Raw genomic sequence first — 16,139 nt, forward strand, 5'->3', positions numbered from 1 at the left:
GATTAAATCCTCTACTCAAGTGCAGTGCTAAGAAGATTCAGTAGCTGATCTATTCAAGTATTGGAGCTCAAAAACTCGCTCTATGTAGTTGAAATTTCATTCTTAGAGAATGCCCATTGGTGTCTCTGACAAGAAAACCTATTTTTCACATTTGCTGGTATATATAATAGATAGTCTGTCCTTTCTGAAGGATATCCTGTGTTGCAGTCAAACTGGAATGAATAAAAGACAGTGGCCAGGTTTGATGTCAATGACTCCCTACTCACTCAATCAATACTCAAAGCCCAGATGGAAGATGAAAGGCAGAGAAAAAAAGAGCAAACGAGAAGCTTTTTCTTCTTCTTTTTTTTTTTGAGTCAACAAAAGGATCCGTGTGCTCTCAGACACTCTGGCAAACATTGATCTGAGCTACCCCCAGTCCCCCCCCCCTTCCCCCCTCAACCTACAGAAACGGATCTGACAATCTGATCGAACATTCAGCTTCAGGTCAGATGTTTTATTCATCATTTTCTCTGCTTTTGTCACCACTTTAATTTCCCCTTATTTACTGAGGCATGGGATATTTGGAGGTTTTAAGGTCTTTTTTTTTTTAACTGAAGGAAAAGACACAAACTCTGGAGCGTGCTTTCTTCTTTTGGGAGGTAGAGACTTCAGACAGGTACCCTCTCTACTTTGAAGACCAGGCTTCAAACTTCTCTTTTGTTCATAAAGCTCATATTTAAGGCTGGATCAGGTGACTCCGAACGATTCACTAGCTGTGGTACTATGAGCTTAGGCTGGTGGAGGACCCTCTTATACACACACCCCATCGTGACTGTGTCTTCTCTTTAAGTTTCTGCAGCCATGTCAAGCATTTTTGAGTGGAGTGTGCATGAAACAGCCACTTCATTTCCTGCTTTTTGGGGGAAATTTTTTATGCCAATACATCTTTACGTGAAGGAGAATACAGAAATCAAACCCCTGGTGACAGTTTTACGTATACTGGAATATTATTTTTTTATTTTTTCAATTTAACCTTTAGGCAGCACGGTGGCACAGTGGTTAGCACTGTTGCCGCACAGCAAGAGGGTCCTGAGTTCAATTCCAACATCAGGCCGGGGTCTTTCTGTGTGGAGGTTGCATGTTCTCCCCGTGTTTGCGTGGGTTCCCTCCGGGTACTCCGGCTTCCTCCCACCGTCCAAAGACATGCAGCTTGTGGGGATAGGTTAATTGGATAATCCAAATTGCCACTAGGTGTGAATGTGAGTGTAAGTGGTTGTCTGTCCCTGTGACAGGCTGGCAACCTGTCCAGGGTGTACCCCGCCTCTTGCCCTATGACAGCTGGGATAGGCTCCCGTGACCCTGAAAAGGATAAGCAGAAGCGAATGGATGGATGGAATTTAACCTTTAGTTTTCAAGGTAGTCTCATTGAGACCCGGTTCCTCGTTCACAAGAGAGACCTGGCACTCATACAAATATTACAGTGTGCAGTGTGCGGTCCACTACAGTCAAAAGGTGCGTGAAACCTCGTGACTGTGGCAGAGGACCAACCAGATCCACATGCACATGATCTAAACGCCTCCCTGGAATGCGGAAGGATTCGAGGGGCACCTGTGTGTGCCTATGGATTTTAGCGCGTTGGCATGGGATGCATGCCGCTGCCCAGTCATTCCCTGATTTACGAAGCCCTGGCCAAACAAACCTAGAACTGACCAGCTTGACCGAGGCCCGGACGTCTGGATGAGAGAAGGCGTGTACGGAGTCGAAAACGCGACGACGCCACGAAAGGGGAACTACAGGGCGTGGACGGCTGGTGGAAACATCACAAAGCAGGCTAGGCACGCCGTTCCACACGGGTCTGTCCTCCAGTACAAGGCCCGTTTGCGCAGACCGAAGGGCAAGGACGTCCAGGTCGGCCCGTTGGTCAGTGGCCATAGCTTCAAAGTCTATGCCAACTAGGGCTGCCACGATTTGTCGACTAGTCACGATTACGTCGATTATCAAAATCGTCGACGACTGATTTAATAGTCGACGCGTTGTTTGAAGCTTTGTAAGATCACAAAAGACAGTGGCAGGATTTAAGAGTGTAATAACGGACTGAAACAGAAGATGGCAGCATTGCATGTACAAGGATGTCAGCTACCGTTAAACCCCGAAGAAGAAGAAGAAGAAGCAGCTGTGTCCCAGAATTCATAGCGCGGCCCAGCGCAGTTTCCAACAATGGCGGCAGCTAGTTAGTTTTAATGTTACTCTTATTATTCTTTCTGGGTCACAAAATAAACGTTTAACATATTTTCAGGCGAGAATGTAGCTGTGTAAACCTCAAATATCTGCTCAGTTTATCAGGACACCACATATTTTCAAAAGCGCTCCGACGTTTTCGGAGACATCTGTTACCCACTAGCTCGTTAGCGAGCCGGGGGCTAGGCTCACTAGCGCCGTGAGAACACCGGACTCCCCGCAAATCGTTTTCAAACCCACCACCGTCTTTCGCTACTCAGGTTAAATATATATGAGTCACTTAGATAACTTAAAATGTTATTGTTTGGCTTTTTTTTTTAGTATTTTATTTGTTCCTGAGTAAATCAGTTTGTCTGAGATTAAAGTTATAGTTTTTACACAGCTGAATAAACGTCAAGCAGACAACTGATTATCAGAAGTGTGAGATGCTCCAGAATATACTCCAGTGTCCTGTTATATTTTAGATAGCAAGGAGTTTATTAAACTTCACCGAAACAATCTGCAAATTTCATTAAAATTTAATAAACTATCATCTTGTCTTTATTTTTAGTTAGCACAGACCTTAAACACTTAAAGCTGTAAGCTAATGATAGTTATATAAGAGCAGATGCTGCTGGTGCAATAAGCTGTAGTTTTACGTCCAATGGATGATGATCTGATTAGTCAACTAATCGCAAAAATAATCGGTGACTAGTCGACTATCAAAATAATCGTTTGTGGCAGCCCTAATGCCAACATAAACGGGAGAAATTAGCAGAAGCTCCGACCCTCGAGAAAAAAACGAAAATGCCGCGTCGCGAGGTGCAGGGCCAGCAACTCCCTGTCAAAAATGCTATATTTGCGCTCACTGTCCCTAAGCGTGCGACTGAAAAAAGCGAGCGGTTGCCAGACACCGGAGACCCGCTGTTCTACCACTGCGCCCATCGCCACGTCCGACGAATCGGTGGTCAACGCAATCTCCGCCGACGGAAACGGGTGGGCCAGCAGGGCGGTGTTTGCCAGCGCGGCCTTGCCCCCAGAAAATGCCTGGATGCGTTCAGGGAGCCAATCAATTGGCTCCTTAGCTGTTAGCAGGTGTGCAGCTCTGAGGAGAAAGCGGTTGTAGAAATTGACCATCCCCAAGAACTCCTGCAGTGCTTTAACGGACGTGGGACGCGGAAAAGCCGTAACGGCCCGGACCTTGTCCAGCAACGGAACCACACCATCAGCGGAAATGCGGTGGCCCAAGAAATCCAGAACCGGCAAGCCGAACTGGCACGTGGAGGGGTTGACGATCAGGCCGTGTGCTGCCAAGCGCTGGAAAACCTGACGCAGATGGGACGCGTGCCGACTCTCAGAACAGCTGGCCACCAATATATCGGCAAGGTACACAAAGACGAAAGGCAGCCCGCGCAAGGCAGAGTCCATCAACCGCTGAAAAGTCTGGACGGCCGAAAGGGGTAATAACGGCAGTTTTGGGGGACGTCTTCGGCACGCACGGGAACCTGGTGATACCCCACACCAAGTCAATTTTAGAAAAAATCGAGGTGCCAGCGAGGTGGGCAGAAAAATCCTGGATGTGGGGAATGGGGTAACGGTCGTTCTCCGTGACATTATTCAAACGGCGAAAATCCCCACACGGCCGCCACCGACCGTCTGACTTGGGCACCATGTGTAGCGGAGAGGCCCAAGCACTATTCGAGCGCTGCACAATGCCGAGGCGCTCCATAGCGGCAAACTCTTCCCGAGCAATGGAGAGTTTCGCTGGGTCGAGGCGGCGCGTGCGTGAGAACACCGGGGGACCGACCGTCAGAATATAATGTTCAACCCCGTGCTTCATTGCCATGTTCGAGAAATTAGGAACAGTCAATGAAGGGAACTCCAAGAGCAAACGCTGAAAAACATTCCCTGAAGTCACTAAATTAGCCCGATTCAGGGGCTCGATGGTGCGAGTGAAACAGGGCATTGAAGAAAAAGACAGGGCATTGATTAAGCGTCTGTTAGCGACATCGACCAGCAGTCCGTGGGCACAAAGAAAATCGGCGCCCCAAATAGGTACAGAGCTAGCGGCAACAACAAAGGTCCATTGGAAATCCTGACCATGAAAACAAACAGTCACGAACCATTCCCCGAATGTTGCGATGGGAGAGCCATTAGCCGCAATAAGCTGCGGTCCGCCGCCTGCTGCTAAACTGTCGGCGCCAGATGGGGGAAGGAGGCTCTTCTGGGAGCCGGAGTCGACCAGGAAACATCTCCCGGAGCACGAGTCTTCTATGAAGAGCAGTTTTTCTTTGTCGCCAGCAGCCGCTGCAGCGCGCTGGCGGGGCCCGTGTCCCAGGGTCGGAAAAGCGCAAGGCAGCACGCAGCGGCGCGCTCCAGGGCCAAAATGCTAATGGTAGAAACAGAGGTCCCGTCCACGGTGTCGTTGTGCCGCGATCTTTTCCGTCAGCAAAGGATCGGATACGTCGGGGAAGGTCAGCAGGGAAGTGGAAGGCGCCGCCGGCGAGGCTGGAACTAGGTCGTGATTGTGGAAAGTGCGGGTAGCCAAGAGCATATGATCCGCGTCCTCAGCCAGGGAGCGATAATCCTTCATGCCCAGAAGCGGACAGTTGGCGAGGCTCTCACGGCCACCGGCAGCTGTCGGAGGAAGATGTGTGCGAAGAGGAATCCTCCGTCGTCCGGTCCGAGAAAGGATAGCATGTGCTCATCAGTTCGAGAGCCGTACCGCCACCCAGGCCTGAGAGGGAGAGGAGCTTCTTGGCTCACTCTGCGTCGGAGAGGGCATAGCGCCGAAGAAGCAGCTCCTTAAGGGCGGCGTACTTCCCTCGGGTGGGTGGGTGCCGGAGGAGAGTCAACGCACGACGGGTGGCTAGCGAGTCGAGAGAGGCCACCACATGGTGATATTTCGTGTCGTCAGCCGAGGTGCCACGAAGAGCGAACTGAGCCTCCACGTGCACGAACCACGACGGGGGATCGTGAAGCCAAAAGTCCGGCAGCTCGAGCGCCACAGCAAACGCAGCTGCAGCAGGAGGCAGAGGGCTGGCGGCTGCTGATGCATCCAGAGCGGAGTCGGTGCCACCATCGGACTGCAGCATGTTCGAGTCAGGGGTCACCAATGTGGAGATAAACACAGACGACACGAGAGCTCTCGATTAACACTCTTCGTTTATTACTCATCACCACACAACTGAATACTTTTCCCTCCAAAACACAGCAACAACACTTCCTGAGAACTAGGTGTGAGTGTAGCCCTCCAGTGGTCCACCACAACATCAATAATCTTTTTCATTATAGTGTTTTTGTTTAATTTCGTCAGAGGATTCACTAAACACTTAATTTCCAAGAAATCTGGATTTTCTGGCAATTATTTCATGGTTCAGACTTTAAAGAGTTAAAATCTGCACATGAAATCAAGTGAGAGAGCCTCAGGTCTTTCTGTAATGTACTACATGAAGACGCCTTCTTTCAGACCTCTTTACAAACTGATGGAACATAAATGCAACAAACTCCTGAGACCTCAGACTACAACTAAACCATTCACTTAACATGTAATCTGAGAAATAGAGGGGGCTAAACCACTGCAATAATACAGTGAGACTCTAAAGGAGCCTTTTCTGATTTCTATTAATTGTGCAGGACTTTAAATTCATTTCAGCAGTTTTCCTGCTGAGTGAGCACACACAGGCCCTGATTTGCTCTTCTGTCCATTTTTGTGTTTCCTGAGAGTGCAGCAAGGTCTCTGTTGTGTCTTTCTTAAGGCATGTCACCTGTTCACATTAATTACTTTAATATTTCCAGTGTTGTATTCTAAACTGCATCCCGAGTCATTTTACCATCAGTGCATCCTGAGCATTACAATGGAAATGGATGAAGGGCATGTGTAGCAGTACAATCTTGCACTAACCAAGGTAACTCTAATTGATAACAGGATAACATAAAACTCTCTGATAAACAATCTCTCCTATCCTGGAAGGTCCGGGATAAAATGTCCAGCAATGCGCGTTTCATCCTGGAGCTGTTTTTTTCCACTGATTGCGGCGAATGCTGTGAGTTAAGGTAAGTTCAACCCAACCGAAATTGATTTTGCACAAGACCGATGAGGGGGAAAAATGGCTTTTAACATGTTTGTTACAAGTTGAGGAGATGTGTAATGCTCGTTGGTACAAAACCCTGCAAACCCGTCAAAAGCAACCATAAGATCTGGAAGAAAACAAGTGAAAAAGAATTCACCTTTTCAAAGAATAGTACAGAAAAATGGAAGAAATTGACATTCATAATTGGCTTATGAATCACTGGATTGTTTAAGAGGATATGATGTCTTTAACTTTGTATTTGACAAGGGTTTGTTTGTAGTTTTTCCTCTCTAATTTTGTTTAATATTAACCAAGTGAATATAACTTTTCATTTAGAGCACCAGTCATAAAATGAAATAAAAAAAATTCAGAATGATCAGAAATAAAGAGGCAAAACTTGCAGAATTCACTGGAAGCTGGAGATGAAATAGAAATCCATCTGAGCCCAGATTTATTCACTGTTGATGGTACAGTTCAGTCGTATATTCTGAATATCTAAATGCAAATGGTGCGGCTGGTCTTGAAAAAGAAAGGTCAAAGCAGAAATCATGAAAGCAGTGTGATAAAAGTGGCGAAATAGGTGAAACAGCCTCGTGGTGTGAATCCGTGTCCACCGCTAAGTACGTGGGTTTGCGTGCCGTCCTCCACGCCGGCTTTAAAAGATGACAAGGTCCTTCCCCAGAGGGCAGCTGGACGCATGGAAATGGAAATGAAAAGTCTGAGGGCTGAGAGCTGCAAGGACACATGAGATATGTTTCCCAGCAATGATGCATAACATTCACAGAAGGAGGAGGAAGTGGTGGGTTAGATATTAAAGATGAGGAGGGAGATTTAAAATGGAAAGCAAAGAGCACTCTAAAGCAAACCATACATGGCAATTACAGCTGTATTCAATGTCACATGTGCATGTGGAGAATACAGATGACGTTTAGAGTAACAGCAGTGTAGGAGTTTAAATGTACATCTTTCTTCAGAGGAAAAGTCACATTGTTATGGGTTTTCCCATCAATACCGGGAAACAGACTGAACCAGCGGCCACCAGGGGGTGTTTTCACGTTTTATTTTAAATGGGTGTCAGAAAAGTCTTTCAGAAGTGTAAACCACAAGGAAACCACCTGGAAGTTGAAAAGTTAACAATCTTTAATTGCGAACACAAATGACGAGACACAACTGCCCTGTAACAATATTACGGGCAAACTGAAGCTGGAAATTTAACTTCAAGATCATGGCGCTAACAAAATGCAGTCTGGTTAAACCATAAATATGTGTTACTACTTCAAGAGTGAGAGAGTTAGGAAGTGTCGAACATATTAAAAAGAAGGAAGAACGCTTTTTCAGCACGATGAGACCTCTGGCAGAACCAGGCTCAGCCAAATCTAATTGTAAAGAAATTAAAAGAAAACTGATCCTACTTCTAAATAGATCCATGTCCTGTTGAAGATCAGGGTGTCTCTGCTGGGCTGGAGTCGGCATTCACACAGGTTTATCTGGGTTCTGGGCACACAAATTTGTTTGTGCGATTTTTTTCTGTCCTGAATGCAGTTCACACTTTACCGTATTCTCTGCTTTTTGTGCAGCGAAAAAAAGTATCCCAACTGTTTACCATTCCACCAAATTAGCTAAAATAAGCCGATTGTAGCGCAAAAGTGAAGGAAGAAAAAAAAAAGTATGTTTGGTTGATGTTTTTATCTTTCTATTTGCCGACGTGTAACTGAAGAACGTAAGTAATGACATAATAGTAACTGTAAAGTAATTACTGGATTTAGTACAGTAAAGAGTGGCATTACAGTCTTACTGAAAATGTAATGTGATTACAGTAACAAGATGCCTTGTAAAAACCAATGGTGAATGCTCAGCGTGAGGCTTCAAAATGAGATTCAAAACAGGTAGAACCAGTCTCCATCTTTGATGTATAGTCTTTGCTTTAGTCCAAAGTTGGCGAGCTTCAGTTACCAGAGTTAAAATAGCACGTTACACATCATGCTAGTGCGCCTCTATGAGTGCGTTTGTCTATGAGGCAATTTTTAAGGCACTTTGTCTCTTAAGGTAGAAAAACAGCATTTGACATCAATTTAGCATCCCTTAAAACTCTTTGACCAATTCCTGCTTGTTTTTGTTGTTTTTGTTTGGTTTTTTTTTCAGTAAAACTGACGAGAGATGCCGCTAAGGGTTTGTTTGTTATTTCGTTTGAGCACTGGGACTAATAATGGACTATAAGAGGACAGGCTGTTCTGCTGCAGAAGCCAACTTATTAATAGTGCTTCATTCGAGTCCAAGAAGTCAAAAGCTTTTAGTTAGTATGGCTGCACAGACCTCAGACAAACAAGGGATAGTTTGTTGTTGTTTAGTTTACTTTTGATTTTATTTCTGTGGAAAGTACAGGAGGGTGGGGATGGGGGTCGGGGATGGAGACAAACTATATGGCTAAAAAAGAAAGAAAAACATCTCTCCAGAAGTAATATGGCTGTGCTTTTTACATCAGCTACATGTAATAACACTGGATTTGTCAGAGTGAATTAAAAGGTGAATCACTGTGGAGGTCACTGATTAAATCAGCAGCGTCTCGTATATCATACACACTATGCATTACAGGTTTACACTGCCTAAATTCTTCTCTTCTTCCAGACAGACAGAATGAAATTCAGTTACTTTCTATTGTGTCATGTGTTGATTGTAAAATTAGTGCCGGAGGAAGCCTTAAGATTCTCATAGCATCTGTCTGCCAATGAAACTGAATCCAGGCAGTCTGGGTGGAGGAGTGTGTCTGCGGTTTTCTGCGTCCTGTTTTATTAACTTCAGTGGAGGTTACACTATAGTTCCAGTTTGTGTGCTTCTTTTACCCTAATGGACCCAAAAGAGGATTTTCAAGGATGTGTACGAACTGATAAAACTGCACTAAAGAGTCCATTAGTAGCTGTTCTTCACAACTTATAGAAGTTCAAGTTTCCATTTCTCCATACTCCATTCTGAGTATTTTGTAGATGTCCTTAAAAGACAGATCTGCTACAGACAATTGATTAAATGCCCCAGAACTACTTATGCTAATGGACCTGTTGGTGACCTCAAGAATAAAATCGAAGAATTAGCTTTTGTTGCACATGCAGTGTTTCAAATGGATCTCTTTCCATGCTAATGCTCTCATTTACAATTTGGCATATCTACTAGTCCTTATTTCAATTGAATCCAATTTTATTTATGATCTGTGATCTTCAGGAACTGGATTTAACAGGGAGCCAGTAAAGAGAAGCCAGCATAGGAGAAATAGGCTCTGTCTTTCAAATGCAAGAAAGCAGTCCTATATGTTTGTTCAATATGGATATTGAAGAACATATCCTGTTCAAAGCAACTCCAAGATTCCTCACAGTGTTACTGGAGATACCATGTGTCCAATATTGTGCTAAGCCCAGTATTTGTAGGCTGAGCACAATATCTGAATTTAAAAGAAGAAACTTATTGTTAAGGTTCAAATATTGAGGAAGGAGAGTACAAACAACCATGGTCCAACAGCTTGGTCAAACAATTGATTTTAATGAAATACACGCGTGGGAAGACCAGCTCCGTTCGCAGATAGGGCTGATCTCTGACTTAATCAAAGCATAAACAGATATTTTATACCTTCAGGGCTTAAATTTAATGACGCCCCCTCAACGTCAGATCCATTTCATACATAGGTCGGATCAAAACCACAATGACTTTTAACACAGTTTAAAAAGAACATTGTCTCTGTCTTCATAGCAGATGTTTCCTGTCAACCTTTCTGATTAGCGCTTCTTCAAAACCGCAGACAATGATTTTGCAGTGAGCGAGCACTTCTGCAAGCCCACAATTACAAGCAAACATGATATGTCACAACCTTACGTGGCACTCTGTGTCACCTCTCACCTACTAATGCTCACAGTCAAACAGAGGCCACTGTCAACAATTTACCAAAATTATAGATGTAATATAAATTGAATAAATGTTTTAACCAACTGATACTACTTAAAACTCAATACAAGAATATGAACATATAAAAGATAATAAAAATGACCTGATATAAGTGTTTTGTAAGCATGTATTGCAATTCCTTCTATGTTCTAGTTTCCCTCAACATGTATCACCTGGACAGTCACGCCAGTGAAGCTTAAGACCCTTAACGAACCGAACATCAACTGAAAATAAGCACAGATATGCAATATGTATAAAATAGTTATAACTGCATCTGGAATACAAGGTTAATATGATAACAGTATGCATAAACATCTTAAGGCCATCTTAAAACTATCTGTTACACTGTTAAAGCAATGATCATACTGCAGATTATATTGTGCTGGTAAAATACTTTTGTTCATCCCCACATTATCTTTGAGACATTCCTGTATTTTAACTAATTAGTATGTGTTATCTGGTGTTATGGATAGATAGAGCTGGGTGTCATCGGCATAGCAGTGGTAATGTCTGCTATGCCTTCTAATGATACTGCCTAAAGGCAGTATGTATAATGTAAACAGAATTGGTCCTAGCATGGAAGCCTGAAGAACTCCCCATGTACATGAACAAAATGGAGTCTATTAGATACATATGACTCAAACTACTGCAATGCAGTACCTTTAATTCCCACAGCATGCTCCAATCTCTGTAATAAAATACTGAGGTCAAAAGACTGCAAAGCAGGACTTAACAAACCAATGAGTAACATCATGGCAAGTGCTTTTATCTTTTATTTACAGTTACATGAATTGATTGAGCTGAGTTCAATTTCACCAGCAACACCCTGCCAGGCTTTGGATCACCAGTGAACCACATCCTGTTACATCTGACATACAACTAAGACATTATTTCATAAAAGAGCATCATACCAACAGTCCTGATGGTGGTAGTGTGATGGTTACAGCTGGACTGGCCATCGGGCATACTGGGCATTTGCCCGGTGGGCCGATGGTGATTTTTCGTTTTCATGGGCCAATGTTTTGGCCTTTTTTTGTTTTGTTTTGTTTTTTTTGTTACGATATAAACAAATGAAAGGTGGTGGATTGGCCAATATGTCATGATCGACTCTGGGATGGACCAATTAGGAGGTTGGATACCCCTCCCCCTTGCTTGGGCAGCAGGTCTTATCACAGACAAACAGAAGAAAATGGTTTTGCGGTATCCGTATTGAGCTGAAAAGGAATACAGTTTGTCCCGTACTTCAGCTAGAATGAAAAAAATGACACAAAGCTGGAGTTATTCTGTGTCTTTACGCTGCGCACCTGCCTTCTTCTCTCTTCTCTCCCCCTCCCTCTCCTCTTGCTACTTCAATCATGAAATTGATCGGATCAATGACCAGCTGATCGTCTTTTCTGTCACAAGACCTGTTGCAGCGGGCGCGTAGTCTTTGGCCTGCTGCAGAGGAGGGTTGCCGCAGTGAGCTCACAGGGCGGCGCGGAGGCGGGGAGGAACAGGTGCACAGGACTGTTTCATGGGAGAGACCAGTCTTATGTCATTGCAGTGAGAAGGAGACACAAACTGGGAGTGACGGAGTGGCTGCGTCCCGACTGGTGCCAGACACCGCAGGGGAAAAACTTTACATGAATAAAGCACAATTGTAAAAGCAACTCAGAAGTGTCTGTGTGTGGGTCCTGTGTCACACCCGTCTCTTTCTTTATGGATTTGCTTTGCACCAGAAAGAGGAAAAACCATCGGAGCACGTTTAAGCTTGAGCAGCTGTTGTTAGAATTTATTTAATATTACTTTCTACTATCAGCTGATGTTTGCTGGAGCCACAGCTGTTAAGCTGCTGGTCATGATATCAGTTTGTATATCTGGTGAGAGGGAAACATGAAGATGAAACCAGGAGATGTCCTTACTGAATCATCAGAGCTGAACAGGTGATGGAGAAACAGGTTTACCTTTTAGGTGACATGAATGAGTTAAAGTTATGAACTGTTTCTGAGAGACAAATAACACCAGGATCCTTTTTTTACGTAACTGACAGCTGGTAACTGTGCAGGGGCGGGTCTAGCAAAGCTTTGCCAGGGGGCCAGGTAGGGCATTAACAGGGAAAGGGGGCACAAAGAAATACTTTTCTTTCTTATTCTCATTTAAAATATCTGGCTTATATTAAATAATTATCTGAATCTTACAACCAAAGTTTTTATCTGATGTAAAATGTATAGAAATCATACATATACCAACAAGACACCACAGCGTTTGTTTTCATTCAAAGACTTTATGGCTTTAATACCTGGTGGGCTGGTCTCTAGTCAAAATGCCCGAGCCGATTTTTTGTCCCAGTCCAGCCCTGGTGGTGGTCTTGGGCTGGTCCCTGGATGGCTTGCTGTAATTGATGCATCCATGAGTTCTGCTCTACCAAAAAAAATCCCGAAGGGGAATCTCCGACAATCACTTCACATTCTTAAGGTCAGAAACACTTGGGTTCACCAAGTCCACCTCTGAATGACTCAAAAAAACCCAAAATGAAGGTGTGGCAGAGTCAAAATCTGGACCTAAGTCAGATTCAGATGCTTTGGCATGACCTCAAACAGACCGTTCATCAGCCAGAATTCAAACAATTCTACATAGAAGAGTGGAACCAAATTCCTCCACAGCAATGTGAAAGACTCATTGCCACACAAACACTTGATTACAGTTTTTGCTGCAGAGGGTGGCACAACTAGTTATTAGGTTTAGGGGGCAATTACTTTTTCACACAGGGGCAGGTAGGTTTGTGTAGCTTTTATCCCATAATAAATGAAATCATCAGCCCAAGACCCAGCCTTCAAATTCCTCAGATCCAAGTCTGATCAGGAGGATCTGCTGGAAATGGTGAGCAGAGGTCAAAGCTGTTGTAGCCAGCACAACAGAGACCTACTCAATTTTAAGCAAGTTGTTTTGATGTTGGGGCCAATCTGTGTATGTGTGCAAGCAACACATTTAGTTGGTTGTTCAAAAAGCTATAATCTGCAGTACATTTTCTACTATCCCACAAGATCCGCTGGGAAATGAGTGCAATGTAGTGAGATGCAAATTCAACACATTTTTAGTATCCCAGCACAAAAAGGGATCAACTCGAGGACACACAAGGACGTGATTTCCCAGCTCACAAAGACATCAATTTACCAAAGAATGAGAATTATATTAAGTTTAAGTGAGATGATGTCACCTATATGTAAACTGAAACACTAGTATCTAAAGTGAAACAAGTTGGTGCTAATTGCATTTTTCATTAAATCTGGTTGCTTCACTTCCTCTCGAGTCCCCTCGAGCATGGCACTTAAAAACCAGTTGCCTCACTCCCTCAGGCTGTAATGTTTTCGAGACCACGTAACTGCCATGTAGGCACTTTCTGTCTCCCTGTGTAGCCTAAGTGAAAGCTTCGACATTCTCAAATGGCCTTTAAAACCTCCTGATGCAATGTCAAAGGCATCAACCACATGGATGTGAGTGAGAGAAAAAGAAAAAAAGAACGAGATGGTTTCTGTTTTTCATCCTGTGGAGAAAAAACATCTGCAGATGAGGTGTTATGGCCTTGACAGTTCTGTCTTCATGTGTTAATCCTCTTCTCAGCAGCCCTTTCTCCACAGGCAGCTTATGTACATTTTCCTCGATTAACACCTCCTTCCTATTTTAGGAGCTCGGGGAGTCATTTCATGGTAACCACATTTGCTTAATTACATAAGAGAGACAAAAAGAAACAGAGAGAGAGATGGAAAGAGAAGTCAGGGCTCTGTGACTGCAGACTGCCGCGCTCCTCTTTAGCTTGGAGACGATGTTCAGACTCAACTCCAAACACAATTAATGTTGGACGAGAGCCGAGGGCACTCCAGGCAGATGAAGAGCATTGTAGTGGAGGACGAAGCCGGTGTTCTGGCGCCTCACAGTTCAACCTGCAGTCCTCCACTAAGCAGATTTTAACAGGAAAAATACTTCCAGACACTACTGGATCTCATTTATCGGAGTCATTTTGTGATGTAGTGCTATAATTTACCTCTCTTACATCGATTACCTCTGTTTCAGTTAGTGAATTCCTATATTTCCCAGGACAACCTTAACCTTAGTATTCAAGCCTTTCTTGTATAGGCGCACTAAGTCTATTTCCCGGTCTTGTGCATACAGAAATTGATTTCTGTGCCTCTTCTTTGATGTTGAGTTGCTCAGCACTAGGTCAAAGAGGCTGTACACAAGATCACAAATGTGGAGTTTAAGGCATCTGACTTAAATCAGGAGCCATATTGCATGTAGAGACTACTTCACACTGCATATTTGCAGTGAAAAAAAAAGGTCCAACTGTGGTGCAGCTTATGATTGTGTCAATACGTGACTGAAAGGTATGAAAGGTTTATCTGACGTAAAACTGGAAAAACTTGTCATAATATTTGTTGAAATGTATATAAATTTTAAGTCAAATTTCAAAAATGACTTAATTGTAGCAAATTATTAAACAACATTAGAAAACTACTACATATGTAAAACACTTACACTCATACAGTTAGGTCAAAAGTATACATACAGGCTCAAATATATACATACACACACTCAAATCTTATTAAGTGGTGCTGAAGGTTCTACGGTGTCTTTTAATTTCTCATTAGTGATTGACAATAACTGGTAGTTTGTCTTTGCTGCATATAAAGGATTTGTTTGGCAGCCCTCGTTAGATTGTACCTTGCATAAGATTATATTCAGAACAACAGGAAATTCCAAGGAATTCAGTGAAGATCTACGAAGGAGAACTGTAGACTTCATGAAGTTGGGAAGGTCTCTTGGAGCCATTTCTAAGCAACAGCAGATTCAAAGATCATCAGTTCAAAAAATTCAAAAAATTGTGCATTAACTACAAGTTATTTATATATGTCACCACTTTGCCAAGGTCTAGGAGAAGATCCAGGACCCTCAGATAAGTGGAAATTGATTAGGATGTTGAGGAACAGCTCAGGAACCACTAAGGCTCAAGCCTGCCATTGACTGGAAAATGCTGGAACACCAGTGTTACTGTCCACAGGAAAGCATAATTTTCATCGCCATGGACTGACAGGGTGCTGACCAAGAAAGAAGCCCTTGCTCCAAGATCATCACCTTCAAACGTGACTAGGGATGGGTATTGATAAGATTTTCACGATTACGATTCCATTTTCGATTCTGTTTAACGATTCGATTCTTTATCGATTCTCTTATCGATTCTTTTTAAAAAAGGAGAACACTAAGGTCGATTAGCTTAGAACTTTGTTTTATATCTTCTCTTTGAACAAGATAGAAATTTAGGAGTAACATGGCCTTACAAACCCAACAGTGAGATCTTAAGAAATCCACAGCCTATGGCTCTTCAATGGGGTGTCACAGGGTCCCCAGGAAAAAAAATTGTAAATGTAAAATAATAAAATAAATATTCTTCTGTAGCAATAAAAAAGTATAACATAAATTATTCTGTAGCAATTGCACAAGAATATCCAGTAATGTCCCTGCCTACAATTAAACACATTCACTTACCAAAGTGAAATCGGGGGCATCTGCTGTGGCAAATGGGTGCAAGCCTTTTACCACAAACTTAGTCACTGCTCGGTGACATTCGTCTATCCTGGCCTGAAAGGAGACGCTACCGGTAGACTGCAGTGAGAACTGCCAGCATCTGAGCCAGACTCTGTCTCTCTCATCATGGTCACCTAAATGCACAGTAATGGCAGGTTTTGTAATAAGGCAGATGGTGCTAGCATAATATGCACTGTTAGTTGATTATTTACCTGCCGCATTAACGGGAGAGGACGTGCAAACGTTACCGCTGCTGCTGGGTTGAGATTCACGAGTCCGGAGCGGAATTAAAAACACGACATTCATCTAAGGTCATCGTGTGTTTTGTGAGCAAATGCTTTTGCATATTCGTAGTGTTTCCTCCCTTAAATGAAATATCTA

At 43.4% G+C, this 16,139-nt stretch overlaps 1 long non-coding RNA gene across 1 annotated transcript in view; it reads right to left on the reverse strand.

Annotated features, from left to right (window-relative positions):
* Positions 1–6,669: 6,669 nt before the first annotated feature.
* Positions 6,670–16,139, reverse strand: part of LOC145424369 (uncharacterized) — a 57,842-nt gene continuing 48,372 nt past the window's right edge. Inside the window, exon 2 of the long non-coding RNA XR_013905425.1 lies at positions 6,670–6,961. This is a non-coding gene — a long non-coding RNA (uncharacterized LOC145424369). The remainder of the gene's footprint in view (positions 6,962–16,139) is intronic.

Source organism: Astatotilapia calliptera, chromosome 23 (assembly GCF_964374335.1).
Source record: "Astatotilapia calliptera chromosome 23, fAstCal68.1, whole genome shotgun sequence".
In the NCBI taxonomy this organism is placed as follows: Eukaryota; Metazoa; Chordata; class Actinopteri; order Cichliformes; family Cichlidae; genus Astatotilapia; species Astatotilapia calliptera.